At 47.4% G+C, this 27,643-nt stretch overlaps 10 non-coding genes across 10 annotated transcripts; all 10 read left to right on the top strand.

Moving 5' to 3' along the window:
* Nucleotides 1–693: 693 nt before the first annotated feature.
* On the top strand, nucleotides 694–776 carry TRNAL-AAG (transfer RNA leucine (anticodon AAG)). The gene has a single exon. It is a non-coding gene; the product is annotated as a tRNA-Leu (tRNA).
* Nucleotides 777–4,614: 3,838 nt separating this feature from the next.
* On the top strand, nucleotides 4,615–4,697 carry TRNAL-CAG (transfer RNA leucine (anticodon CAG)). Its single transcript has one exon. It is a non-coding gene; the product is annotated as a tRNA-Leu (tRNA).
* A 9,241-nt stretch (nucleotides 4,698–13,938) lies between these two features.
* Nucleotides 13,939–14,021, top strand: TRNAL-GAG (transfer RNA leucine (anticodon GAG)). Its single transcript has one exon. It is a non-coding gene; the product is annotated as a tRNA-Leu (tRNA).
* A 188-nt stretch (nucleotides 14,022–14,209) lies between these two features.
* Nucleotides 14,210–14,292, top strand: TRNAL-AAG (transfer RNA leucine (anticodon AAG)). The gene has a single exon. It is a non-coding gene; the product is annotated as a tRNA-Leu (tRNA).
* A 1,012-nt stretch (nucleotides 14,293–15,304) lies between these two features.
* TRNAL-UAG (transfer RNA leucine (anticodon UAG)) lies at nucleotides 15,305–15,387 on the top strand. The gene has a single exon. It is a non-coding gene; the product is annotated as a tRNA-Leu (tRNA).
* A 4,083-nt stretch (nucleotides 15,388–19,470) lies between these two features.
* TRNAL-UAG (transfer RNA leucine (anticodon UAG)) lies at nucleotides 19,471–19,553 on the top strand. The gene has a single exon. It is a non-coding gene; the product is annotated as a tRNA-Leu (tRNA).
* A 2,000-nt stretch (nucleotides 19,554–21,553) lies between these two features.
* TRNAL-UAG (transfer RNA leucine (anticodon UAG)) lies at nucleotides 21,554–21,636 on the top strand. The gene has a single exon. It is a non-coding gene; the product is annotated as a tRNA-Leu (tRNA).
* A 2,015-nt stretch (nucleotides 21,637–23,651) lies between these two features.
* TRNAL-UAG (transfer RNA leucine (anticodon UAG)) lies at nucleotides 23,652–23,734 on the top strand. The gene has a single exon. It is a non-coding gene; the product is annotated as a tRNA-Leu (tRNA).
* Nucleotides 23,735–24,639: 905 nt separating this feature from the next.
* Nucleotides 24,640–24,722, top strand: TRNAL-AAG (transfer RNA leucine (anticodon AAG)). Its single transcript has one exon. It is a non-coding gene; the product is annotated as a tRNA-Leu (tRNA).
* A 1,027-nt stretch (nucleotides 24,723–25,749) lies between these two features.
* On the top strand, nucleotides 25,750–25,832 carry TRNAL-UAG (transfer RNA leucine (anticodon UAG)). The gene has a single exon. It is a non-coding gene; the product is annotated as a tRNA-Leu (tRNA).
* The last annotated feature ends 1,811 nt before the right edge of the window (nucleotides 25,833–27,643 follow it).

Genomic DNA, 27,643 nt, shown 5'->3' with positions numbered 1-27,643 from the left:
CTCTTGTATTTCCTGGCCAGACAGGCCATGCAAATTTGGAAGAATGCCAAGCACCTGGTAGACTGCTGGACTCCAGCACACTTACAGCATTTTCCTCAGGGCTGTGATCAGGGGCTGCTTAGATTTGCGTATTCCACCCTATGTTGTGACATTGAGATCCCTTGTTGAATTTGCTTTAGTCAGCCAAGATGTGGCTGTTGACTCAATTTCAAAGCAGCTTTGGGCCGTTCAAGTGGCTGGTGAATAGCACTTTCTCCTTGTACGCTTTAAAGGTCTAAAGAGTTCTTCATAGGTACTGCTCTGTATGGATTGTTCAAAGATCTGTTGGAAATGCTTATAATGGGATAAATAAATTGAGGGCATGCCTTTTTGGTACCCCACTTGCATGGCTGTCTGGCTTGTGGAAAGTGCTGTAAATGCAAGTCAGGATGGCCGAGTGGTCCAAGGTGCTGCGTTCAGGTCGCAGTCTCTTCTGGAGGCGTGGGTTCAAATCCCACTACTGACAAACCTGTGTTTAATCTAATTTTTTCTTGAGGGAGAAAATCAGATCATTTCCCTCACATGGGTTTATATGGTTGTCTTTTTGGAAAAGTGCAGTGAGTTTTTTTCTTGCTATAGCCACTCATGGCCTAAGATGTGTGTTTTTTTGTTCACACTATCTTTCTCACAATGTAGATGGACAAGCAACATGTGGTCAGGATGGCCGAGTGGTCTAAGGCGCTGTGTTAAGGCCGCAGTCTCTCCTGGAGGCGTGGGTTCGAATCCCACTTCTGACAAAACTTTAAGTCCATTTTGTCTCTGCGTTCCTTCAGAATCTCAGCTAAAAATTGGCAGTGCATATAATATCTGAATAAGTACCAAACTTCAGTTTCAACTGCAAATGAATTTGCCCAATTCTGTCTTCAAGCTCGTATATTATTCTTCTAGCACTAGTGGTGTTTTATGTGTTTTTTGGGGGGTGCCTAAAAAAATCCCTTTTATTGAAGAAATGGCTTACATTCAGTCTTGTGATATTTTTGGTTTCCAATAAGTAGATTTTTAATTTTATGTAACCTCATTTTCTAATGCTCCATTCAAGAGATGTTTCTACTATGAAATGAAGAGCAAGGGGAAAGAGTACAAATGATAGAGCGAGTGAGTGAGATGGGGTGTTGAGGAAAGAGAGAATGAAACAAAGACAGAGTGAGTGAACGGCAGGTAGGCATAGAAGAGGAGACTAGAAGTGAAGGTGACTTTCTTTTCCCTGCTCTTGACCTCCCACCCATCTCAAACCAATCACAAACATACCTTCTATGCAACATTGGTATGCAGAACTTCACTCCTCAGCCAGTGAGGGCGAGTCCCAAGCCAGGGGCTAGAGAGCAAAAGAATGGATGTGCTCAGACGTTCCTTGCTAGGGACAGTTGATCTGAAACAAGGCCTGCTCTCTTATTTCCAGCAAATATCTAGAAATTCTGCATGAATCTGCAAGGCACATTGACAGCATACATTTGCATAAACTGCCCCACCTTCTGCCTTCCTACTTCCTGAGCAGTAGTTGTTTGAGTATAGAGAGAGAGGTCGCAGGCAAGGTAATTTTGTGAGTAGGATACAGAACCCTAAATAGCTGGTGAGAGGTATAAGTTATTCTAAAATCATAAAAACAGTACACCTGTGAAATGAAATGCTTTCATATGTGATCTTCTGTGTTTATTGTCCTGTGCAAAAAGTTGCACCTTGTGTTTGAAGGTTGAAATTATTTCAAGATTGCATGGATGCAGAAATTTCTGAGTGACTTTTATACATTTCTTAGGACTCTTCACTGTCAGGATGGTCGTGTGGTCTAAGGCGCTGTGTTTAGGCAGCAGTCTCCGCTGGAGGCGTGGGTGCGAATCCCACTTCTGACATGACTTTTGGAGATATAATCTTCTTCATCAGGATAACATCTGATGGAAGTTGCATCTGTTCGTCTTCACCTGGGACGGTATTCCGTCCTCGTAGAGTCAAGAGAGCTTGGGTTTCTCATATATTTCTGTTGTACAAAGTCTTGCTGATAAAGTGCAATCCTTACCAAATGATTTTAGGACCCATGTAAGAGATCATCTAGAAGAGTCATGCTCTTGTATTCCCTGGCCAGCCAGGCCATGCAAATTTGGAAGAATGCCAAGCACCTGGTAGACAGCTGGATTCCAGCACACTTACAGCAATTTCCTCAGGGCTGTGATCAGGGGCTGCTTAGATTTGCGTATTCCACCCTATGTTGTGACATTGAGATCCCTTGTTGAATTTGCTTTAGTCAGCCAAGATGTGGCTGTTGACTCAATTTCAAAGCAGCTTTGGGCCGTTCAAGTGGCTGGTGAATAGCACTTTCTCTTTGTACGCTTTAAAGGTCTAAAGAGTTCTTCATAGGTACTGCTCTGTATGGATTGTTCTAAGATCTGTTGGAAATGCTTATAATGGGATAAATAAATTGAGGGCATGCCTTTTCGGTACCCCACTTGCATGGCTGTGTGGCTTGTGGAAGGTGCTGTAAATGCAAGTCAAGATGGCCGAATGGTCTAAGGCGCTGCGTTCAGGTCGCAGTCTCTTCTGGAGGTGTGGGTTCAAATCCCAATTCCGACAAACCTGTTTTTAATCTTCTTTTTTCTTAAGGGAGAAAATCAGATAATTTCCCTCACATGGGCTTATATGGTTGTCTTTTTGGAAAAGTGCAGGGAGTTTTTTTCTTGCTATAGCCACTCATGGCCTAAGATGTGTGGTTTTTTTTCTTCACACTATCTTTCTCACTATGTAGATGAACAAGCAACAAGTGGTCAGAATGGCCGAGTGGTCTAAGGCACTGCGTTAAGGCAGCATTCTCTCCTGGAGGCGTGGGTTCGAATCCCACTTCTGACAAAATTTTAAGTCCATTTTGTCTCTGCGTTCCTTCAGAATCTCAGCTAAAAATTGGCAGTGCATATAATATCTGAATAAGTACCAAACTTCAGTTTCAACTGCAAATGAATTTGCCCAATTCTGTCTTCAAGCTCGTATAATAGTCTTCTAACACTAGTGGTGTTTTATGTGTTTTTTGGGGGGTGCCTAAAAAATCCCTTTTATTGAAGAAATGGCTTACATTCAGTCTTGTGATATTTTTGGTTTCCAATAAGTAGATTTTTAATTTTATGTAACCTCATTTTCTAATGCTCCATTCAAGAGATGTTTCCACTATGAAATGAAGAGCAAGGGGAAAGAGCACAAATGATAGAGCGAGTGAGTGAGATGGAGTGTTGAGGAAGGAGAGAGTGAAACAAAGACAGAGTGAGTGAACGGCAGGTAGGCATAGAAGAGGAGACTAGAAGTGAAGGTGACTTGCTTTTCCCTGCTCTTGACCTCCCACCCATGTCAAACCAATCACAAACATAACTTCTATGCAACGTTGGTATGCAGAACTTCACTCCTCAGCCAGTGAGGGTGAGTCCCAAGCCAGGGGCTAGAGAGCAAAAGAATGGATGTGCTCAGACTTTCCTTGCTAGGGACTGTTGATCTGAAACAAGGCCTGCTCTCTTGTTTCCAGCAAGGATCTAGAAATTATGCATGAATCTGCAAGGCACATTGACAGCATCAATTTGCATAAACTGCCCCACCTTCTGCCTTCCTACTTCCTGAGCAGTAGTTTTTTTGAGTATACAGAGAGAGGTCGCAGGCAAGGTAATTTTGTGAGTAGGATACAGAACCCTAAATAGCTGGTGAGAGGTATAAGTTATTCTAAAAGCATAAAACAGTACACCTGTGAAATGAAATGCTTTCATATGTGATCTTCTGTGTTTATTGTCCTGTGCAAAAAGTTGCACCTTGTGTTTGAAGGTTGAAATTATTTCAAGATTGCATGGATGCAGAAATTTCTGAGTGACTTTTATACATTTCTTAGGCCTCTTCACTGTCAGGATGGCCGTGTGGTCTAAGGCGCTGTGTATAGGCCGCAGTATCCTCTGGAGGCGTGTGTTCGAATCCCACTTCTGACATGACTTTTGGAGATATAATCTTCTTCATCAGGATAACATCTGATGGAAGTTGCGTCTGTTCGTCTTCACCTGGGACGTTATTCCGTCCTCGTCTAGTCAAGAGAGCTTGGGTTTCTCATATATATCTGTTGTACAAAGTCTTGCTGATAAAGTGCAATCCTTACCAAATGAGCTTCGGACCCATGTCAGAGCTCATCTAGAAGAGTCATTCTCTTCTATTCCCTGGCCAGACAGGCCATGCAAATTTGGAAGAATGCCAAGCACCTGGTAGACAGCTGGACTCCACACGCTTACAGCAATTTCCTCAGGGCTGTGATCAGAGGCTGCTTAGATTTGCGTATTCCACCCTATGTTGTGACATTGAGATCCCTTGTTGAATTTGCTTTAGTCAGCCAAGATGTGGCTGTTGACTCAATTTCAAAGCAGCTTTGGGCCGTTCAAGTGGCTGGTGAATAGCACTTTCTCTTTGTACGCTTTAAAGGTCTAAAGAGTTCTTCATAGGTACTGCTCTGTATGGATTGTTCTAAGATCTGTTGGAAATGCTTATAATGGGATAAATAAATTGAGGGCATGCCTTTTCGGTACCCCACTTGCATGGCTGTCTGGCTTGTGGAAGGTGCTGTAAATGCAAGTCAGGATGGCCGAGTGGTCTAAGGCGCTGCGTTCAGGTCGCAGTCTCTTCTGGAGGTGTGGGTTCAAATCCCACTTCTGACAAACCTGTGTTTAATCTTCTTTTTTCTTGAGGGAGAAAATCAGATCATTTCCCTCACATGGGCTTATATGGTTGTCTTTTTGGGAAAGTGCAGTGAGTTTTTTTCTTGCTATAGCCGCTCATGGCCTAAGATGTGTGGTTTTTTTTTGTTCACACTATCTTTCTCACTATGTAGATGAACAAGCAACAAGTGGTCAGAATGGCCGTGTGGTCTAGGGCGCTGTGTTAAGGCAGTGTTCTCTCCTGGAGGCGTGGGTTCGAATCCCACTTCTGATAAAACTTTAAGTCCATTTTGTCTCTGCGTTCCTTCAGAATCTCAGCTAAAAATTGGCAGTGCATATAATATCTGAATAAGTACCAAACTTCAGTTTCAACTGCAAATGAATTTGCCCAATTCTGTCTTCAAGCTCGTATAATATTCTTCTAGCACTAGTGGTGTTTTTTGTGTTTTTTGGGGGGTGCCTAAAAAATCCCTTTTATTGAAGAAATGGCTTACATTCAGTCTTGTGATATTTTTGGTTTCCAATAAGTAGATTTTTAATTTTATGTAACCTCATTTTCTAATGCTCCATTCAAGAGATGTTTCCACTATGAAATGAAGAGCAAGGGGAAGGAGCACAAATGATAGAGCGAGTGAGTGAGATGGGGTGTTGAGGAAGGAGAGAGTGAAACAAAGACAGAGTGAGTGAACGGCAGGTAGGCATAGAAGAGTAGACTAGAAGTGAAGATGACTTGCTTTTCCCTGCTCTTGACCTCCCACCCATGTCAAACCAATCACAAACATACCTTCTATGCAACGTTGGTATGCAGAACTTCACTCCTCAGCCAGTGAGGGTGAGTCCCAAGCCAGGGGCTAGAGACCAAAAGAATGGATGTGCTCAGACGTTCCTTGCTAGGGACAGTTGATCTGAAACAAGGCCTGCTCTCTTGTTTCCAGCAAGGATCTAGAAATTCTGCATGAATCTTCAAGGCACATTGACAGCATGAATTTGCATAAACTGCCCCACCTTCTGCCTTCCTACTTCCTGAGCAGTAGTTGTTTGAGTATACAGAGAGAGGTTGCAGGCAAGGTAATTTTGTGAGTAGGATACAGAACCCTAAATAGCTGGTGAGAGGTATAAGTTATTCTAAAAGCATAAAAACAGTACACCTGTGAAATGAAATGCTTTCATATGTGATCTTCTGTGTTTATTGTCCTGTGCAAAAAGTTGCACCTTGTGTTTGAAGGTTGAAATTATTTCAAGTTTGCATGGACGCAGAAATTTCTGAGTGACTTTTATACATTTCTTAGGACTCTTCACTGTCAGGATGGCCGTGTGGTCTAAGACGCTGTGTTTAGGCCGCAGTCTCCTCTGGAGGTGTGGGTTCGAATTCCACTTCTGACATGACTTTTGGAGATATAATCTTCTTCATCAGGATAACATCTGATGGAAGTTGCATCTGTTCGTCTTCACCTGGGACGTTATTCCGTCCTCGTCTAGTCAAGAGAGCTTGGGTTTCTCATACATATCTGTTGTACAAAGTCTTGCTGATAAAGTGCAATCCTTACCAAATGAGCTTAGGACCCATGTAAGAGCTCATCTAGAAGAGTCATGCTCTTGTATTCCCTGGCCAGACAGGCCATGCAAATTTGGAAGAATGCCAAGCACCTGGTAGACAGCTGGACTCCAGCATACTTACAGCAATTTCCTCAGGGCTGTGATCAGGGGCTGCTTAGATTTGCGTATTCCACCCTATGTTGTTACATTGAGTTCCCTTGTTGAATTTGCTTTAGTCAGCCAAGGTGTGGCTGTTGACTCAATTTCAAAGCAGCTTTGGGCCGTTCAAGTGGCTGGTGAATAGCACTTTCTTTGTAGGCTTTAAAGGTCTAAAGAGTTCTTCATAGGTACTGCTCTGTATGGATTGTTCTAAGATCTGTTGGAAATGCTTATAATGGGATAAATAAATTGAGGGCATGGGGGGCGGAGCTAGCCGGCAAGCGGAATGGCTGACTAGGTCCACAGCTCCGCCGTGCACTGCCCTAAATATCCTTTAACATCCTATTTGCGCAGAGTGATCTCGCCGATTCGGTGCCCCAGCCAACCCCCAGACCAGCGAAGATTCGACGGTAGCTCCGGCGGCGCTGGGATCGAGAGGCGCGACCGGGCGTGACGGTGCCCGCATCACCGGTGGTCTGGGCCGCAAGCAGCGGGCTCGAGTGAGCTCTTCATCCGGCTGGCGTCTCGCGACGTGCGGCCGCGGACTGCACCTGTTGCCGATCCGGTGCCCCTCCCCCCCGCACATCCGAGGTGAGCATACCGGACGGTCAGCTACCCTCTGCCACGGCTCCGGTGGCTGGGCCCATCACAGCGAGGCCCCTAGAGGCTGCCTCCGGACCGCGGACCGCTGCGGGGGGGGGCGGAGAGGAGCGGATCCCCCCTTCCCCCTCTGGGACGACGGAGGAGCGTGGGCGAGCCATTAGTGCCCCCTGGAAGACTGGTTGTGGGGCGTCCCTGGCCAAGGACTGCAGCGAAGGGCACTGTCGAGGCAGACCCGTGGGGCGAGGAGACCGGCCCCCTGGACCGCGCTTCACCATTTCCTTGCGCCATACGCGCTGCACCGTGTGGCTCTGGAACACCTTAGAGACTGCTCGAGTGGTGGGGGGGCCCCCCGAAATTGTGCGCACACACGACTCCTGACCAACTGAGCAGTGCTTGGGGGCTTCATATCTCCTTCACCCCCCCCCCCCGTTCCTCCGTTCCTCCATTGGTCCACATTGGGGCTTGGGCCATCGGGCCACTACACGCGAGAGAGGAGGACACGGATCAGGTAGCGCCGTTTGAGGGGATTGAACGGGACCACGAGGAGCGACGAGGGAAGAGTGGACCTGGTGATCTTTCTTCTTGCTGACCCCCCCGGGCGGCGGCTTGGGGTTCCGGAGACAAACGCCTGTGCTGAGACCCTCCGTTTCATAGCGCTATTTAATACCTCGAAGGCCCCCACCCCCTGCGGCGCACAGCAGACGATCGCTGAGAGACAATGGGCAAAGGCGACAGGACACAGAGCAAGCTGCCCTTCTCCCAAAAACGGCTGCTCCAACAGAGCCCGGCCACGGAAGACGGCCCCACGACGCATGCAGAGGTGGCTCGGGGCGGCGACTCGGACATAAAAACCATGTTATTGTCCATGGAACAAGGAATACAGACCAGTATTTTGGCCCTAGGGTCCAAGATTGACGCCATGTCGTATAGGATGGACCGGATGGCGGAACGGTTGGATAAGCACGCAGAGAGACACGACATGGCGGAAAGACGGATGACGGAGGTCGAGGAGGCTCAAACGGACCTGAACACAGCACAGAAAAAAATGGAAAGACTGATGCAGGTCCTGAGTGATAAGACGGAAGATTTGGAGGCGCGCTTGCGACGCTGCAATCTACGCATCACGGGCCTTCCGGAGAGCACTTCCACTGGTCCCATGGAACGCTTTGTGGAGGGTCTCCTCACGAAACTGCTGTGGGACAGAGTGTTCTTGGCCAAGTTCACTGTTGAGAGGGCCCACAGGTCGTTGGCCCCGCAGCCGAAGCCTGGTGCGCCACCGCGCCCTATCATAGCGAAACTCCTCAACTACAGGGATAGAGACACTGCGCACCGCTTGGCAAGAGCCAAAGAACATCTGCAATATGAGGGGTCCGCCATCTCGCTGTATCCGGACTTTACAGCAAAAGTCCAAGAGGAGCGGAAGCAGTTCATCCCCCACAAGAAGCGGCTCCGAGAGATGGGCCTGGACTACGCCTTACTGTACCCAGCCAAACTTCGCGTCAATAAAGGAGGACACTCTCATATTTTCACAGACCCCAAGGCACTACAGCAGGCGATGAAGAGGTGGGCGAAGGAACAGAAAGCGATCTCTGACAACACGCCCGAGGACGAAGGGGCCAACAGCCGACTGGATGACCAAGACTGAACACTGTCTCCGAAAGATTACAATCTATGCCTCCGAGATGGAGGCTCTGGGACAGAGGCGTGCTGTTTCTTCTTTCTGAAGGACTGCTGGGGTGCTCGAGAACCTACGTGACTTTTGCTGATTGCACAGATAAGTGGTGTGGCTGAGAGGTGTGAGGGGCGGGGGGACCTCCTTGGTGGAGGTTTACGCTTCTTCTGCCCTGGGTGTGCGCTGGGGCCTGGGGCGTGAAGCTTGTTCTTGGCCCCTTAAAGGCGATGAACCTGGACCTGGGAACTGTGTGCAGGGTCTGGTGGGGCGGGGCACGTACTGGACAATCTTCATGGCTATGACGGCTGCGCAATTCTGGGGTGCTGTGCACGGCGGGAGCGGGTGGAGGGCAACACGAGCGATCTGAGATGTGGGTGGGGACTATGTCACTCGGCTCTCTGCTGCCCTGCGCGTTGAGCACACTGTTGTGGTTGATGACCCTGGTTGGGGTGGGTCTGTTGGGGTGCGGGGTGGGGGCGATGCTGACGGACCAGGTTGGGGCGGGTCTGCTGTGGGTGGGGGCTGGTGTGTTTTGGTATGGGTGGGGAACGGGGGTTTGCTGCATTGGGGGTTACAGTGTTTGGGAGGGCTGGGGGGGTGAGGGAGGGAGGCACGGAAGGGAGGGGACTGTCCACGAAATGTTCACTGCACCGCTCATGCAACTCGAGGAATATTGGTGACATTGCTGAAGTGTGCCGTTGTATTGTCCCATGTCAACTCCAATGGCGGATGCCCAGGTAACGGCCTCGGCCTCCTCTGTTGATACCCTAAAAGTGTTAACCTGGAATGTTAGGGGTCTCAACGACCACAAAAAGTTAAGGAAGGTACTCCACTACCTGCAGAGACACCACGTAGATCTTGCCTTGATTCAGGAGACACATTTACCTCTCACGAGTAAGTTGCTACAGCACAGAGACCTGTTGGGTAACTCCACCGCGGCGGGATACTCTACACATTCCAGGGGGGTGCTGACGTGGGTAAACCCACACTCCAAGCTGGTTCTGCGACTGATTACAGCAGACCCCGAAGGCCGTTATCTCATATCGAGATGTGAGGGGAAGGGACATGTCCTAACTGTAGTTAATGTGTATGGTCCGAATTATGACTCCCTGGACTTCTATACCCGGCTAGCTCAAAGTTGTAGGCAGTATGTTTCCACGTCCATGCTCGGGGGGGGGGGACTTTAACCTGGTGCTGAACCCCAGTTTAGATAGGTCTTCGGGCCCCACGCGGAAGCCTGCGGCGGCAGCAGTGGCTCTTACGGCTGAACTGTTGGCCCTGGATATGGTCGATGTGTGGAGGTCTCGAAATACGGGCAGGGGTGGGTTTACACACTACTCTTCCTTCCATGACATCCACACTAGAATTGATTATTGGCTGGCCTCTCATTCCATCACTACTCAAATTGTGGAGTGCACCGTGCTCGCGCGAACTCTGTCCGACCACTCGCCAATCCTATTGGCATTAGAAGCGCCGAGGCGTGGGATCCCCCGTTCACCTGGCGCTTCCCGCCATACGCCCTACTAGACGACACGTTCCGGGGGGAGGTGGCGGAAGAGATTGACCTCTTCTTCGAGAGGAACTTAGGCTCCGTGGAAGACTTCCACACTGTCTGGGAGGCATTCAAGGTTTTCATTCGCGGGATAGTCATGGCCAAACACTCCAGCGTTCTGAAGGCTATTCAGCAGAGGCTTCGTGCCTTGGAGTCCCAACTAGCCGTCTTGGAGGCGCAACTCCTTACAGACCCTGATCCCGCGGTGGCCGCCGCTCTACGGACTCTGGTCTCAGAATTTAATGAAGAGGCGGACAGGGAGGTCTGTTTCATGGGGAAATATGCCTCGGCGAGGACTTATGGGGAAGCTGAACGCCCCCGTTCACTCCTGGCCAGAATACTGCGCGATAAAAAAGTGCCCCCAGATTGACGGAATTGGACACCCCGGGAGGGTCCACGGTCACGACAGATACGGACATCATCTCTGCCTTCCGCGACTACTACTCCGACTTATACGCTACCAAATCCGAAGATCTGGAAACGGACATAGACGACTATCTAGAACATATACAATTACCGTTTCTGGCGCAGTCGGACAGGGAGTTCCTCATGGCGCCCATCCAGGCGGACGAGGTCTCTGAGGCCTTGGCTTCCATGCGGGCCCACAGCGCTCCCGGTGTCGATGGCCTGACAGTGGGGTTTTATAAAGCTTTCAAGGAAAAACTCATCCCACACTTGCCGTCCTTATTTGACGAAATAGGCGAGGAGGGCAGTATGCCGGGAACGATGCGGGAAGCCCAGTTGGTTACCATCTTGAAGCCAGGTAGACCCCCCAATCTGTGCAGCTCGTACAGACCAATATCCCTCTTAAACGTCGATGCAAAACTTTATGCCAAAGTTCTGGCCACCCGGTTATCTCTCCTTGCACCGGAGATAGTAGCCCCGGAACAGGCCGGCTTCGTCCCGGGACGGAATCTGTCCTATAATATACGAACGGTGCTCGGTACCATGCAACATGTCCGTCAGGACGCGAAGGCGGTGGCCATTTTCCTGGACATGGAGAAGGCGTTCGACTCCGTCAAATGGCCATTCATGATACGGGTCCTCCGTCGTATGGGGCTGGGTGAGCAGTTTTTACAGATGATTGGCGCACTGTACTGGAAACCGGTAGCCAGGGTGAGACTGGGGGATCGGGTTTCGGAGCCCTTTCCTATTAGCAGAGGAACGAGGCAGGGATGCCCTCTGTCCCCCCTGCTGCACGCCCTGGTGGCGGAACCACTGGCGTGCGCTCTGCGCGAATACCACTGGTACCGGGGGGTCAGCTTTCCGTCCTACAAAATTGTCATCTCGACATACGCAGACGACACGTTACTGTATGTTCGGAACCCAGAATCAAACCTCGCCCCAATCCTCAGGGAGGTGGTCCGTTTTGGTGCCCTCTCTGGTCTGAAAGTGAATTGGGAGAAGTCGGCGGTGTTCCCCCTGACCCCAGTGACGGACCGCTTCGATATGGACTACCCGCTACACTGGACCACGGACCCGGTACGTTACCTGGGTGTGATGATCCATACAGACCCGGAAGTGCTCTTCAATGAAAACTATGGGGTGGCCTTCAGTAAGTGCGAGGACAATGTGGAGCGCTGGTGCAAGCTCCCGCTTTCCTTGATGGGCCGTGTGGCCATCATGAAAATGGTGCTTCTCCCGAGATTCTTGTTCTTGTTTGCCACCTTGCCCATAATACTTTCACGAACCTTCTTTCGGAATATGACGAAACTTATGACTCGACTGGCCTGGGGAGGTAAACAGCCGCGTGTGCGCTGGAACACGCTCACACTGCCGTACGAACTGGGAGGACTCGGCGCGCCCGACCTGGAGCGGTACTACAGAGTGGCCCAGGCCTCTCACCTGCATACGTGGATACATGGGGACAGGAAGATCCCGCACGTTCGGATGGAGCGGCTGTTTGCGGACCCTCTCCCGCTTCCGGCCACGGCCAGCACTCCTGCGGACTGCCGAGTGGGCATCCTGAACTCCATAACGGCCACAAATCATGCCTGGAACGAGTTGTTGAAGGCTAGGGGAGAAGCGCTGTTGTACTCCCCCGCCATGTCGGTGGAATGGTTGCAGTGGCTAGCCCCCATCGGAGACAGGAATGTTATTTGTGCGCTACATGATCTCGGGATCAAGACGGCGGGCGCATTGTTTGCGGACGGACAGGCCAAAACATGGGACCAGGTGGCCATAGAGGTAGAGCACCCGACTCTGCTGCAGCGGTTCCAGTTTCACAGGCTCCGGGGAGCCTTAAAGGAGGCCCTGGGACCAGATATGACTGAGCCGCCGGACATCCCGGAACTCGCCTACGTCATTGCCCACCCCTCCCCACGGCACTCGACGTCGCATCTGTACAAGAGCATTGTTTCATACAGGGCGCAGGAACCCTCCAAAGCCCGGTTAGCCTGGCAGAGGGACCTGGAAGTGGATATCGATGATGCAATGTGGACGTACTGCTGTAGTAACACCAAAAAAAATTCTCTGAATGGACGGCACAGGCAGATACACTTTAAATTTCTGCAGCGGGTGTACTACACTCCCGAACGACTACACCGTTATGGCCTCCGTCAGTCTCCTGAATGTGAACGTTGTCACGCACCTGTGGCGGACTTCCTACATATGGCGTGGAACTGCCGCAAGATTCAGGAGTTCTGGGTTGCGGTCTTCTCGGAGCTCAGTGAAATACTGGAGCACGAACTGCAGGTTGATCCAGCTTTGGCGCTGCTGGGCTACTCGAAGCCACTGCCGGTTGCGAATAGGCGATTGGCGGATATGGGATTGTTGTTGGCGAGACGCACGGTGGCACAGTGTTGGATGAGAGGGCCGACCCCGACTAAAACACGGTGGGCCAGAGACATGGTGTACTGTTGTACGCAAGCTGAACACTACAGTGAGCTCCTCCCCCACTAGTAGACCGAAAAACTTTTGGGGTCTGTATAACACCTTCAGATATGCTAGAGAGGAGGTAGCGGACACGCAGGGAGACGAGCGGGGGGATGCAGAATGTTAGCCTGCACTATAGGGTACTCACTGCCCCCCCCCCCCGGCATCTCAGTTGCGAGGGAGGTGACGATACTGACTGGTATGATGGCCGGGTGGAGTATTGATGCCCGGCTGTCACAAGACGAGTGACGAGTGGTAGTTTCCGAGCTATGGAGGAGGGTTGGGAGTGGGCTTCACCTGGAACACTTTTGGGGAGTCACATTTGGGACCTAGAGGGGGGGCGACGACGCGGCCTAGACGCAGAGTAGTTGCTAATGATTGGTTAGTGGACAGGTTGGACAGGGGGGAGGTGGGGGGGGGGGGACTGGAGGTTATTTCTGGGAGTTTGGGGATCTTATTAAACACAAAATACACCTTCATTTCTGACTTGCAGCACCCGTCCTACGTGTCCTACCCCCTAAGCCACTGGGATACATCGGCAAGTGGGCGGCGACGGCCCCGGTGTTGGCTCACGTTTAGCTTGCTTGTTGTACTGTGATATTATGCTGCCGTACCCCTGGGTTGACGGCGTCAGGCTATGTATATTGTCTTCCCTGGTGCTCGACTGTATCCAGCATTGTCGCGTCGCCGGCCCAAGTGGGTTGTAGGCGGAAGGCTGTGTATGATTTGAACAATGTTAATAAAAGTGTTAAAAAATAAATTTAAAAAAAAATAAATTGAGGGCATGCCTTTTCGGTACCCCACTTGCATGGCTGTCTGGCTTGTGGAAGGTGCTGTAACTGCAAGTCAGGATGGCCGAGTGGTCTAAGGCGCTGTGTTGAGGTCGCAGTCTCTTCTGGAGGTGTGGGCTCAAATCCCACTTCTGACAAACCTGTGTTTAATCTTCTTTTTTCTTGAGGGAGAAAATCAGATCATTTCCCTCACATGGGCCTATATGGTTGTCTTTGGAAAAGTGTAGTGAGTTTTTTTCTTGCTATAGCCACTCATGGCCTAAGATGTGTGGTTTTTTTTGTTCACACTATCTTTCTCACTATGTAGATGGAGAAGCAACATGTGGTCAGGATGGCCGAGTGGTCTAAGGCGCTGCGTTAAGGCCGCAGTCTCTCCTGGAGGCGTGGGTTCAAATCCCACTTCTGACAAAACTTTAAGTCCATTTTGTCTCTGCGTTCCTTCAGAATCTCAGCTAAAAATTGGCAGTGCATATAATATCTGAATAAGTACCAACTGCAAATGAATTTGCCCAATTCTGTCTTCAAGCTCGTATAATATTCTTCTAGCACTGGTGGTGTTTTATGTGTTTTTTGGGGGGTGCCTAAAAAATCCCTTTTATTGAAGAAATGGCTTACATTCAGTCTTGTGATATTTTTGGTTTCCAATAAGTAGATTTTTAATTTTATGTAACCTCATTTTCTAATGCTCCATTCAAGCGATGTTTCCACTATGAAATGAAGAGCAAGGGGAAAGAGCGCAAATGATAGAGCGAGTGAGTGAGATGGGGTGTTGAAGAAGGAGAGAGTGAAACAAAGACAGAGTGGGTGAACGGCAGGTAGGCATAGAAGAGGAGACTAGAAGTGAAGGTGACTTGCTTTTCCCTGCTCTTGACCTCCCACCCATCTCAAACCAATCACAAACATACCTTCTATGCAACGTTGGTATGCAGGACTTCACTCCTCAGCCAGTGAGGGTGAGTCCCAAGCCAGGGGCTAGAGAGCAAAAGAATGGATGTGCTCAGACGTTCCTTGCTAGGGACAGTTGATCTGAAACAAGGCCTGCTCTCTTGTTACCAGCAAGGATCTTGAAATTCTGCATGAATCTGCAAGGCACATTGACAGCATAAATGTGCATAAACTGCCCCACCTTCTCCCTTCCTACTTCCTGAGCAGTAGTTGTTTGAGTATAGAGAGAGAGGTCGCAGGCAAGATAATTTTGTGAGTAGGATACAGAACCCTAAATAGCTGGTGAGAGGTATAAGTTATTCTAAAAGCATAAAAACAGTACACCTGTGAAATGAAATGCTTTCATATGTGATCTTCTGTGTTTATTGTCCTGTGCAAAAAGTTGCACTTGTGTTTGAAGGTTGAAATTATTTCAAGCTTGCATGGACGCAGAAATTTCTGAGTGACTTTTATACATTTCTTAGGACTCTTCACTGTCAGGATGGCCGAGTGGTCTAAGGCGCTGTGTTTAGGCCGCAGTCTCCTCTGGAGGCGTGGGTTTGAATCCCATTTCTGACATGACTTTTGGAGATATAATCTTCTTCATCAGGATAACATCTGATGGAAGTTGCATCTGATTGTCTTCACCTGGGACGTTATTCCGTCCTCGTCTAGTCAAGAGAGCTTGGGTTTCTCATATATTTCTGTTTTACAAAGTCTTGCTGATAAAGTGCAATCCTTACCAAATGAGCTTGGGACCCATGTAAGAGCTCATCTAGAAGAGTCATGCTCTTGTATTCCCTGGCCAGACAGGCCATGCAAATTTGGAAGAATGCCAAGCACCTGGTAGACAGCTGGACTCCAGCACACTTACAGCAATTTCCTCAGGGCTGTGATCAGGGGCTGCTTAGATTTGCGTATTCCACCCTATGTTGTGACATTGAGATCCCTTGTTGAATTTGCTTTAGTCAGCCAAGATGTGGCTGTTGACTCAATTTCAAAGCAGCTTTGGGCCATTCAAGTGGCTGGTGAATAACACTTTCTCTTTGTACGCTTTAAAGGTCTAAAGAGTTCTTCATAGGTACTGCTCTGTATGGATTGTTCAAAGATCTGTTGGAAATGCTTATAATGGGATAAATGAATTGAGGGCATGCCTTTTCGGTACCAAACTTGCATGGCTGTCTGGCTTGTGGAAGGTGCCGCAACTGCAAGTCAGGATGGCCGAGTGGTCTAATGCGCTGTCTTCAGGTCGCAGTCTCTTCTGGAGGCGTGGGTTCAAATCCCACTTCTGACAAACCTGTATATAATCTTACTTTTTTCTTGAGGGAGAAAATCAGATCATTTCCCTCACATGGGCTTATATGGTTGTCTTTTTGGAAAAGTGCAGTGAGTTTTTTTCTTGCTATAGCCACTCATGGCCTAAGATGTGTGTTTTATTTTGTTCACACTATCTTTCTCACTATGTAGATGAACAAGCAACATGTGGTCAGGATGGCCGAGTGGTCTAAGGCGCTGCGTTAAGGCAGCAGTCTCTCCTGGAGGCGTGGGTTCGAATCCCACATCTGACAAAACTTTAAGTCAAGTCAAGTCAAGTCATAAAATTTATATAGCGCACTACATACCCAGAGGGTTTCAAGGCGCTTAGGAAGGGGAGGAGGATTATTTGTCAAATATCCACGTTTTAAGCTGCTTTCTGAACGCTGGGTGATTCTGGGTGAGGCGAAGGTAAGCGGGGAGTGAGTTCCATGTTTTGGCAGCCAGGTATGAGAAGGATCTGCCTCCCATGGTGGTCTTGTCGATGCGAGGTACAGTGGCGAAGGCTTGGTTGGAAGAGCGAAGTTGGCGGGAGGGGGTGTAGAAGGACAGTCGAGAGTTGAGGCAATCTGGTCCGATGTCGTAGAGTGATTTGTGTGCGTGGGTAAGCAGTCGGAAAGTAATCCTTTTATTGACGGGTAGCCAGTGGAGGTCTTTAAGGTGACCAGAGATGTGTTCGTTGCGTGGGATGTCTAGTATGAGCCTGGCTGAGGCGTTTTGGATTCGTTGGAGTTTCTTCTGGAGTTTTGCGGTAGTACCTGCGTAGAGGGTGTTTCCATAGTCCAGTCGGCTCGTGACTAGAGCGTGGGTGACTGTTTTCCTTGTTTCGGTGGGGATCCAGCGAAATGTTTTTCTGAGCATGCGAAGAATGTTAAAGCAGGAAGAGGATACGGCGCTGACTTGTCTGTTCATTGAGAGTGACGAATCCAGGATGACGCCAAGGTTCCGTGCATGGTCTGTCGGGATGGGTGCATTTCCGAGGGCTTCCGGCCACCAGGAGTCGTCCCATGCAGAGGGGGATGTACCTAAGATGAGGACTTCTGTTTTGTCTGAGTTCAGTTTCAGACGGCTTTGTTTCATCCATTCGGCGACTTCTTTCATTCCTTCGTGTAGGTTATTTTTGGCGGTGCTGGGGTCCTTGGTGAGAGATAGTATCAGTTGAGTGTCATCCGCGTAAGAGATGATGTTGAGGTTGTGTTGGCGGGCGATAGCCGCGAGGGGGCTCATGTATACGTTGAAGAGGGTGGGACTGAGTGAGGATCCTTGTGGTACGCCGCAGATGATTTCAGAGGCCTCGGACTTGAATGGTGGGAGGCGTACTCTCTGGGTTCTTCCGGTGAGGAACGAGGTGATCCATTCCAGTGCCTTTCCTTGGATTCCGATGTTTCTGAGGCGTTGTAACAGGGTGCTGTGGCAGACTGTGTCGAAGGCTGCAGAGAGGTCGAGGAGGATGAGGGCGACTGTGTCTCCATTGTCCAGTAGAGTTCGAATGTCGTCTGTTGCTGCGATGAGGGCGGTCTCAGTGCTGTGTTTGGTTCGGAAGCCAGATTGTGAGGGGTCGAGTGATTTGTTGGCTTCGAGGAAGGCGGCGAGCTGGTTGTTGACAGCTTTCTCGATGACTTTGGCCGGGAATGGAAGAAGCGAGATGGGGCGGTAGTTTTTGAGTTCGGTGGGGTCTGCTGTTGGTTTTTTCAGAAGGGCGGTGAGTTCAGCGTGTTTCCAGTCTTCTGGGAAGGTAGCGGAGTTGAAGGAGCAGTTGATGACGTCTCGGAGGTGCGGAGCTATGACGGAGTCTGCTTTGTTGAAGATGTGGTGAGGGCATGGGTCTGTGGGGGATCCAGAGTGGATGGAATTCATCAGGCGGATGGTGTCCTCAGTGGAGATTGGGTTCCAGGCGTTAAGGGTGTTAACGGGGGGAAGATGGTCAGCTGATGGTAGGGTGGGTTGGCTTCCGGGTTGGTTGTCAAAGCTGTTGTGGATGTCAGCAATCTTGTTGTGGAAAAAAGAGGCTAGGGAATCGCAGAGGGTTTGAGAGGGGGTGATGTCGTTGGAGTTGGCCGAGGGGTTGGAAAATTCCTTGACGATGTTGAAAAGTTCCTTGCTATTGTGGGCGTTGTTGTCAAGTCGATCCTTGAATGCTGTTTTCTTGGCTTTTCGGATCAGTTGGTGGTGAGTACGGATGGCGCTTTTGAAGGCGTCCTTGGTGCTGGTGGATGGGTCTTTTTTCCAGGCCTTTTCAAGGGATCGGCACAGTTTCTTGGACTTCTTGAGGTCATCGTTGAACCATGAGGCCTTCTTGATGCCAAGTTTGTGTTGACGTTTGTGTTGAAGTCCATTTTGTCTCTGCGTTCCTTCAGAATCTCAGCTAAAAATTGGCAGTGCATATAATATCTGAATAAGTACCAAACTTCAGTTTCAACTGCAAATGAATTTGCCCAATTCTGTCTTCAAGCTTGTATAATATTCTTCTAGCACTAATGTTGTTTTATGTGTTTTTTGGGGGGTGCCTAAAAAAATCCCTTTTGTTGAAGAAATGGCTTACATTCAGTCTTGTAATATTTTTGGATTCCAATAAGTAGATTTTTAATTTTATGTAACCTCATTTTCTAATGATCCATTCAAGAGATGTTTCCACTATGAAATGAAGAGCAAGGGGAAAGAGTACGAATGATAGAGCGAGTGAGTGAGATGGGGTGTTGAGGAAGGAGAGAATGAAACAAAGACAGAGTGAGTGAACGGCAGGTAGGCATAGAAAAGGAGACTAGAAGTGAAGGTGACTTGCTTTTCCCTGCTCTTGACCTCCCACCCATCTCAAACCAATCACAAACATACCTTCTATGCAACGTTGGTATGCAGAACTTCACTCCTCAGCCAGTGAGGGTGAGTCCCAAGCCAGGGGCTAGAGAGCAAAAGAATGGATGTGCTCAGACGTTCCTTGCTAGGGACAGTTGATCTGAAACAAGGCCTGCTCTCTTGTTTCCAGCAAGGATCTAGAAATTCTGCATGAATCTGCAAGGCACATTGACAGCATAAATGTGCATAAACTGCCCCACCTTCTGCCTTCCTACTTCCTGAGCAGTAGTTGTTTGAGTATAGAGAGAGAGGTCGCAGGCAAGGTCATTTTGTGAGTAGGATACAGAACCCTAAATAGCTGGTGAGAGGTATAAGTTATTCTAAAAGCATTAAAACAGTACACCTGTGAAATGAAATGCTTTCATATGTGATCTTCTGTGTTTATTGTCCTGTGCAAAAAGTTGCACCTTGTGTTTGAAGGTTGAAATTATTTCAAGCGTGCATAGACGCAGAAATTTCTGAGTGACTTTTATACATTTTTTAGGACTCTTCACTGTCCGGATGGCCGAGTGGTCTAAGGCGCTGTGTTTAGACCACAGTCTCCTCTAGAGGCGTGGGTTCGAATCCCACTTCTGACATGACTTTTGGAGATATAATCTTCTTCATCCGGATAACATCTGATGGAAGTTGCATCTGTTCGTCTTCACCTGGGACGTTATTCCGTCCTCGTCTAGTCAAGAGAGCTTGGGTTTCTCATATATTTCTGTTGTACAAAGTCTTGCTGATAAAGTGCAATCCTTACCAAATGAGCTTATGACCCATGTAAGAGCTCATCTAGAAGAGTCATGCTCTTGTATTCCCTGGCCAGACAGGCCATGCAAATTTGGAAGAATGCCAAGCACCTGGTAGACAGCTGGACTCCAGGACACTTACAGCAATTTCCTCAGGGCTGTGATGAGGGGCTGCTTAGATTTGCGTATTCCACCCTATGTTGTGACATTGAGATCCCTTGTTGAATTTGCTTTAGTCAGCCAAGATGTGGCTGTTGACTCAATTTCAAAGCAGCTTTGGGCCGTTCAAGTGGCTGGTGAATAGCACTTTCTCTTTGTACGCTTTAAAGGTCTAAAGCGTTCTTCATAGGTACTGCTCTGTATGGATTGTTCAAAGATCTGTTGGAAATGCTTATAATCGGATAAATAAATTGAGGGAATGCCTTTTCGGTACCCCACTTGCATGGCTGTCTGGCTTGTGGAAGGTGCTGCTAATGCAAGTCAGGATGGCTGAGTGGTCTAAGACGCTGCGTTCAGGTCGCTGTCTCTTCTGGAGGCGTGGGTTCAAATCCCACTTCTGACAAACCTGTGTTTAATCTTATTTTTTCTTGAGGGAGAAAATCAGATCATTTCCCTCACATGGGCTTATATGGTTGTCTTTTTGGAAAAGTGCAGTGAGTTTTTTTCTTGCTATAGCCACTCATGGCCTAATGTGTGTGTTTTTTTTGTTCACACTATCTTTCCCACTATGTAGATGGACAAGCAACATGTGGTCAGGATGGCCGAGTGGTCTAAGGCGCTGCATTAAGGCCGCAGTCATTCCTGGAAGCATGGGTTCGAATCCCACTTCTGACAAAACATTAAGTCCATTTTGTCTCTGCGTTCCTTCAGAATCTCAGCTAAAAATTGGCAGTGCATATAATATCTGAATAAGTACCAACTGCAAATGAATTTGCCCAATTCTGTCTTCAAGCTCGTATAATATTCTTCTAGCACTGGTGGTGTTTTATGTGTTTTTGGGGGGGTGCCTAAAAAATCCCTTTTATTGAAGAAATGGCTTACATTCAGTCTTGTGATATTTTTGGTTTCCAATAAGTAGATTTTTAATTTTATGTAACCTCATTTTCTAATGCTCCATTCAAGCGATGTTTCCACTATGAAATGAAGAGCAAGGGGAAAGAGCGCAAATGATAGAGCGAGTGAGTGAGATGGGGTGTTGAAGAAGGAGAGAGTGAAACAAAGACAGAGTGGGTGAACGGCAGGTAGGCATAGAAGAGGAGACTAGAAGTGAAGGTGACTTGCTTTTCCCTGCTCTTGACCTCCCACCCATCTCAAACCAATCACAAACATACCTTCTATGCAACGTTGGTATGCAGAACTTCACTCCTCAGCCAGTGAGGGTGAGTCCCAAGCCAGGGGCTAGAGAGCAAAAGAATGGATGTGCTCAGACGTTCCTTGCTAGGGACAGTTGATCTGAAACAAGGCCTGCTCTCTTGTTACCATCAAGGATCTTGAAATTTTGCATGAATCTGCAAGGCACATTGACAGCATAAATGTGCATAAACTGCCCCACCTTCTCCCTTCCTACTTCCTGAGCAGTAGTTGTTTGAGTATAGAGAGAGAGGTCGCAGGCAAGATAATTTTGTGAGTAGGATACAGAACCCTAAATAGCTGGTGAGAGGTATAAGTTATTCTAAAAGCATAAAAACAGTACACATGTGAAATGAAATGCTTTCATATGTGATCTTCTGTGTTTATTGTCCTGTGCAAAAAGTTGCACCTTGTGTTTGAAGGTTGAAATTATTTCAAGCTTGCATGGACGCAGAAATTTCTGAGTGACTTTTATACACTTCTTAGGACTCTTCACTGTCAGGATGGCCGAGTGGTCTAAGGCGCTGTGTTTAGGCCGCAGTCTCCTCTGGAGGCGTGGGTTTGAATCCCATTTCTGACATGACTTTTGGAGATATAATCTTCTTCATCAGGATAACATCTGATGGAAGTTGCATCTGATTGTCTTCACCTGGGACGTTATTCCGTCCTCGTCTAGTCAAGAGAGCTTGGGTTTCTCATATATTTCTGTTTTACAAAGTCTTGCTGATAAAGTGCAATCCTTACCAAATGAGCTTGGGACCCATGTAAGAGCTCATCTAGAAGACTCATTCTCTTGTATTCCCTGGCCAGACAGGCCATGCAAATTTGGAAGAATGCCAAGCACCTGGTAGACAGCTGGACTCCAGCACACTTACAGCAATTTCCTCAGGGCTGTGATCAGGGGCTGCTTAGATTTGCGTATTCCACCCTATGTTGTGACATTGAGATCCCTTGTTGAATTTGCTTTAGTCAGCCAAGATGTGGCTGTTGACTCAATTTCAAAGCAGCTTTGGGCCATTCAAGTGGCTGGTGAATAACACTTTCTCTTTGTACGCTTTAAAGGTCTAAAGAGTTCTTCATAGGTACTGCTCTGTATGGATTGTTCAAAGATCTGTTGGAAATGCTTATAATGGGATAAATAAATTGAGGGCATGCCTTTTCGGTACCCCACTTGCATGGCTGTCTGGCTTGTGGAAGGTGCCGCAACTGCAAGTCAGGATGGCCGAGTGGTCTAATGCGCTGTCTTCAGGTCGCAGTCTCTTCTGGAGGCGTGGGTTCAAATCCCACTTCTGACAAACCTGTGTTTAATCTTCTTTTTTCTTGAGGGAGAAAATCAGATCATTTCCCTCACATGGGCTTATATGGTTGTCTTTTTGGAAAAGTGCAGTGAGTTTTTTTCTTGCTATAGCCACTCATGGCCTAAGATGTGTGTTTTATTTTGTTCACACTATCTTTCTCACTATGTAGATGAACAAGCAACATGTGGTCAGGATGGCCGAGTGGTCTAAGGCGCTGCATTAAGGCAGCAGTCTCTCCTGGAGGCGTGGGTTCGAATCCCACATCTGACAAAACTTTAAGTCCATTTTGTCTCTGCGTTCCTTCAGAATCTCAGCTAAAAATTGGCAGTGCATATAATATCTGAATAAGTACCAAACTTCAGTTTCAACTGCAAATGAATTTGCCCAATTCTGTCTTCAAGCTTGTATAATATTCTTCTAGCACTAATGTTGTTTTATGTGTTTTTTGGGGGGTGCCTAAAAAAATCCCTTTTGTTGAAGAAATGGCTTACATTCAGTCTTGTAATATTTTTGGATTCCAATAAGTAGATTTTTAATTTTATGTAACCTCATTTTCTAATGATCCATTCAAGAGATGTTTCCACTATGAAATGAAGAGCAAGGGGAAAGAGTACGAATGATAGAGCGAGTGAGTGAGATGGGGTGTTGAGGAAGGAGAGAATGAAACAAAGACAGAGTGAGTGAACGGCAGGTAGGCATAGAAAAGGAGACTAGAAGTGAAGGTGACTTGCTTTTCCCTGCTCTTGACCTCCCACCCATCTCAAACCAATCACAAACATACCTTCTATGCAACGTTGGTATGCAGAACTTCACTCCTCAGCCAGTGAGGGTGAGTCCCAAGCCAGGGGCTAGAGAGCAAAAGAATGGATGTGCTCAGACGTTCCTTGCTAGGGACAGTTGATCTGAAACAAGGCCTGCTCTCTTGTTTCCAGCAAGGATCTAGAAATTCTGCATGAATCTGCAAGGCACATTGACAGCATAAATGTGCATAAACTGCCCCACCTTCTGCCTTCCTACTTCCTGAGCAGTAGTTGTTTGAGTATAGAGAGAGAGGTCGCAGGCAAGGTCATTTTGTGAGTAGGATACAGAACCCTAAATAGCTGGTGAGAGGTATAAGTTATTCTAAAAGCATTAAAACAGTACACCTGTGAAATGAAATGCTTTCATATGTGATCTTCTGTGTTTATTGTCCTGTGCAAAAAGTTGCACCTTGTGTTTGAAGGTTGAAATTATTTCAAGCGTGCATAGATGCAGAAATTTCTGAGTGACTTTTATACATTTTTTAGGACTCTTCACTGTCCGGATGGCCGAGTGGTCTAAGGCGCTGTGTTTAGACCACAGTCTCCTCTAGAGGCGTGGGTTCGAATCCCACTTCTGACATGACTTTTGGAGATATAATCTTCTTCATCCGGATAACATCTGATGGAAGTTGCATCTGTTCGTCTTCACCTGGGACGTTATTCCGTCCTCGTCTAGTCAAGAGAGCTTGGGTTTCTCATATATTTCTGTTGTACAAAGTCTTGCTGATAAAGTGCAATCCTTACCAAATGAGCTTATGACCCATGTAAGAGCTCATCTAGAAGAGTCATGCTCTTGTATTCCCTGGCCAGACAGGCCATGCAAATTTGGAAGAATGCCAAGCACCTGGTAGACAGCTGGACTCCAGGACACTTACAGCAATTTCCTCAGGGCTGTGATGAGGGGCTGCTTAGATTTGCGTATTCCACCCTATGTTGTGACATTGAGATCCCTTGTTGAATTTGCTTTAGTCAGCCAAGATGTGGCTGTTGACTCAATTTCAAAGCAGCTTTGGGCCGTTCAAGTGGCTGGTGAATAGCACTTTCTCTTTGTACGCTTTAAAGGTCTAAAGAGTTCTTCATAGGTACTGCTCTGTATGGATTGTTCAAAGATCTGTTGGAAATGCTTATAATCGGATAAATAAATTGAGGGAATGCCTTTTCGGTACCCCACTTGCATGGCTGTCTGGCTTGTGGAAGGTGCTGCTAATGCAAGTCAGGATGGCCGAGTGGTCTAAGACGCTGCGTTCAGGTCGCTGTCTCTTCTGGAGGCGTGGGTTCAAATCCCTCTTCTGACAAACCTGTGTTTAATCTTATTTTTTCTTGAGGGAGAAAATCAGATCATTTCCCTCACATGGGCTTATATGGTTGTCTTTTTGGAAAAGTGCAGTGAGTTTTTTTCTTGCTATAGCCACTCATGGCCTAATGTGTGTGTTTTTTTTTGTTCACACTATCTTTCCCACTATGTAGATGGACAAGCAACATGTGGTCAGGATGGCCGAGTGGTCTAAGGCGCTGCGTTAAGGCCGCAGTCATTCCTGGAGGCATGGGTTCGAATCCCACTTCTGACAAAACTTTAAGTCCATTTTGTCTCTGCGTTCCTTCAGAATCTCAGCTAAAAATTGGCAGTGCATATAATATCTGAATAAGTACCAAACTTCAGTTTCAACTGCAAATGAATTTGCCCAATTCTGTCTTCAAGCTCGTATAATATTCTTCTAGCTCTAGTGGTGTTTTATGTGTTTTTTGGGGGGTGCCTAAAAAAATCCCCTTTATTGAAGAAATGGCTTACATTCAGTCTTGTGATATTTCTGGTTTCCAATAAGTAGATTTTTAATTTTATGTAACCTCATTTTCTAATGCTCCATTCAAGAGATGTTTCCACTATGAAATGAAGAGCGAGGGGAAAGAGCACAAATGATAGAGCGAGTGAGTGAGATTGGGTGTTGAGGAAGGAGAGAGTGAAACAAAGACAGAGTGAGTGAACGGCAGGTAGGTATAGAAGAGGAGACGAGAAGTGAAGGTGACTTGCTTTTCCCTGCTCTTGACCTCCCACCCATATCAAACCAATCACAAACATACTTTCTATGCAACGTTGGTATGCAGAACTTCACTCCTCAGCCAGTGAGGGTGAGTCCCAAGCCAGGGGCTAGAGAGCAAAAGAATGGATGTGCTCAGACGTTCCTTGCTAGGGACAGTTGATCTGAAACAAGGCCTGCTCTCTTGTTTCCAGCAAGGATCTAGAAATTCTGCATGAATCTGCAAGGCACATTGACAGCATAAATTTGCATAAACTGCCCCACCTTCTGCCTTCCTACTTCCTGAGCAGTAGTTGTTTGAGTATAGAGAGAGAGGTCGCAGGCAAGGTAATTTTGTGAGTAGGATACAGAACCCTAAATAGCTGGTGAGAGGTATAAGGTATTCTAAAAGCATAAAAACAGTACACCGGTGAAATGAAATGCTTTCATATGTGATCTTCTGTGTTTATTGTCCTGTGCAAAAAGTTGCACCTTGTGTTTGAAGGTTGAAATTATTTCAAGCTTGCATGGACTCAGAAATTTCTGAGTGACTTTTATACATTTCTCAGGACTCTTCACTGTCAGGATGGCCGAGTGGTCTAAGGCACTGTGTTTAGACCGCAGTCTTCTCTGGAGGCGTGGGTTCGAATCCCACTTCTGACATGACTTTTGGAGATATAATCTTCTTCATCAGGATAACATCTGATGGAAGTTGCATCTGTTCGTGTTCACCTGGGACGTTATTCCGTCCTCGTCTAGTCAAGAGAACTTGGGTTTCTCATATATATCTGTTGCACAAAGTCTTGCTGATAAAGTGCAATCCTTACCAAATGAGCTTAGGACCCATGTAAGAGCTCATCTAGAAGAGTCATTCTCTTGTATTCCCTGGCCAGACAGGCCATGCAAATTTGGAAGAATGCCAAGCACCTGGTAGACAGCTGGACTCCAGCACACTTACAGCAATTTCCTCAGGGCTGTGATCAGGGGCTGCTTAGATTTGCGTATTCCACCCTATGTTGTGACATTGAGATCCCTTGTTGAATTTGCTTTAGTCAGCCAAGATGTGGCTGTTGACTCAATTTCAAAGCAGCTTTGGGCCGTTCAAGTGGCTGGTGAATAGCACTTTCTCTTTGTACGCTTTAAAGGTCTAAAGAGTTCTTCATAGGTACTGCTCTGTATGGATTGTTCTAAGATCTGTTGGAAATGCTTATAATGGGATAAATAAATTGAGGGCATGCCTTTTCGGTACCCCACTTGCATGGCTGTCTGGCTTGTGGAAGGTGCTGTAAATGCAAGTCAGGATGGCCGAGTGGTCTAAGGCGCTGCATTCAGGTCGCAGTCTCTTCTGGAGGCGTGGCTTCAAATCCCACTTCTGACAAACCTGTGTTTAATCTTCTTTTTTCTTGAGGGAGAAAATCAGATCAATTCCCTCACATGGGCTTCTATGGTTGTGTTTTTGGAAAAGTGCAGTGAGTTTTTTTCTTGCTATAGCCACTCATGGCCTAAGATGTGTGTTTTTCTTTCACACTATCTTTCTCACTATGTAGATGAACAAGCAACATGTGGTCAGGATGGCCGAGTGGTCTTGATGAAGCAAAGCTTCGCATATTTTGCGGCTTGCCGAAGTCAAGAACCTCGTTTATGTGTAATAAGGTAACAAAATGTATGTTTTACTAACATTTATTCTGTTTAGGCAAAGTTCCCGAAGCTTGCCTATGTGTATTTCTAATGAATTTAATCCGTGTCCTCTAATATGGCCGCCGCTTGTATTTTAGTTACTGCGCATGCGTCAGCCACACTCACGTGTCCTGACGCGTCTGCAGAAGTGGAGGGAAAGTTATGCGCATGCGTAATTCATAGCTGTGCTTATCATGTGGTACTGCTCGTGCCACTGCTCTTGTGCCCGTATCAATGTAGCTAACATTTAGATGCAATAAGTTTATTTCTTGATGATGAGTTAAAAGTACAAACCCTGTGATGTGTTTTCATAATGACATTATTATGTATTAATTTGTTTTCGCTTACTTTTCATGTACCGCGGGAAATGGGGGTCTGAGTGAGAGGAGAGCCATATTTGAGGTCCCTTCTGCGCCTGTGCGACATTCGGCAGCACGAGGGACCTTGACAGATGGAACACCGCCAGTTGGCAGTGATGGGCAAGATGCTCCTGAGAAAGTCACCTCTGCCCTGCGAGAACAGCGAATGTGGCTTATTATATGTTACAATGTAAATGTATTGCTGCTTGCCGTGTAGTCTCTCATGGGAACCCCTATCTCAATAGGCGGTACCAGAAAATGTTAATGTGGCATACAAATAGACTGTTCTGATTGGTGTGTTACCCAAATCCTACCTTAGGACCAATCCAAATTGAGGGATTTTGACACTTTGCAACATTGGGGGGTGGTACACTGTCCCCAAACTGTATATCTACCCTGGGTTCACCTAGTGAACCGTCCGACTTGTCTGGTTTAGCT

This window comes from Lissotriton helveticus, chromosome 8, assembly GCF_964261635.1.
Source record: "Lissotriton helveticus chromosome 8, aLisHel1.1, whole genome shotgun sequence".
Taxonomy (NCBI): domain Eukaryota; kingdom Metazoa; phylum Chordata; class Amphibia; order Caudata; family Salamandridae; genus Lissotriton; species Lissotriton helveticus.
Note: the sequence above shows the minus strand (reverse complement) of the source record. Positions and strands in the feature narration are given on the sequence as shown.